Source organism: Camelina sativa, chromosome 15, assembly GCF_000633955.1.
Source record: "Camelina sativa cultivar DH55 chromosome 15, Cs, whole genome shotgun sequence".
NCBI lineage: Eukaryota > Viridiplantae > Streptophyta > Magnoliopsida > Brassicales > Brassicaceae > Camelina > Camelina sativa.
In genome coordinates, this window is record NC_025699.1 from 12,221,274 (window position 1) to 12,222,886 (window position 1,613).

Here is a 1,613-nt window from a genome sequence, read left to right on the forward strand (position 1 = left end):
TTTTTTTTTTTTTTTTTTTTTTGTCAACAAGTACAAGATCAGCTCAAACGAGAGCCAATTGAAAGGTAAATCGTTTACATAGGTAACTGGGTGCAAAACTACACGAACACGCCGCGCTAGATTATCCGCTTTACCATTTTGTGAACGAGGGATCAAGACCACTGAAAAGGAGAGAAATTCCTCCATATCCGCTTCTATGTCATCCAAATAAGTCTTGAATGCAGGCCACTCAGCAGGCGAAAATACCATCTTCACTAAATCCGAACAGTCTGTCAGGAACACAACATCCTGATTATCTGCACCAATCATACACCGCATTGCCCAAAGCAAAGCTTCTACCTCTGCATGTAGAGGGGTAAGACTGCGACGGAGGTTAGATGCACCCATAGTGGAGAGCTCCCCCAAAGAAGAAATGCTAAACCAACCTCTACCAGCATATTGGTCTGTCGCCTTTCAAGAACCATCCACAAAACAGCGGTAACTATGTGTATACCGAGTTTTCCCAAAGGCAGCAGGAATCCTAAGATATGAAAATATTTGATTGCTAGCTGTACGAGGATTCTCAACAGCAGCCTCCTTTGCCGAAGTCCAAAGTCTGGCCTCTTCTTCCGCCAAACGCAAAATTGCTTGTGGATTAGAGTCCAGGTTGCTAAACAATTTATCATTCCAAATATACCAGATAATCCAAGGATAAATATCTGCCGAAGGAACGTCGGGAAATCTCCAAAATAAGGAGTCCATATTGGCATAGATGGACCCCGTTGGGAAAAACGCAGGGGCCGTCGGAAAAGTAGATAATGCCCAGACCTGACGCGCCGGAGGACAGTCAAACAGAGTGTGATTAATTGTCTCTTTTATAAAACCACAAAGAGCACACTCGCTATCACAGCTTGTTCCACGTTTCCGAAGATTAGCTGTTGTTGCAACACAACCAGTGATTGCTTGCCACAAGAAGTGCCGTATTTTTGGGGGACACCGGATCTTCCATACAAAGGCTTGTAAAGGAATAAAATTTGGACCAGAAACTGTAAAATCCGGTGTAAAAACCCGAGCCTGGCGTAAAGCATTATATCCCGATTTCACCGAGTAGACTCCCGTTTTGGTAAAGTGCCAACCCAATCGATCCGGGGAGTCAAGATTACCCAAAGGTAAGGCCGAGATGATGGCAACATCTTCCAGCTCAAAAGTGGCCGAAAGCAACGCCATATCCCAGGAGTTTGAACTCCTGTCAATGAAAGTGTTAACTCTAAGCATAGGATTAGAAGGTGATCCAGAATGCAAAGCTGGTCTCGGGGATTGAGCCGGAATCCAAGGGTCAGACCATACAGAGATGGAGTCACCGGAACCGACTCGTTTAATGAGTCCTTTGTTTACCAGAGAGAGAGCAGATATCATACTCCTCCATCCATAAGATGGGGAATAAGACTTGATGGGATCCAAGGGATCTGAATGCCGATAATAACAACCTTTAAAAACCCTAGCAAATAATGAGTCAGGACATGTGATCAATCTCCAGAGTTGTTTTGCTAAAAGAGCAGTATTACAATCATCTAGACATCGAAATCCCAGTCCCCCATCCATTTTATCAATACACAATTTATCCCAAGCAATCC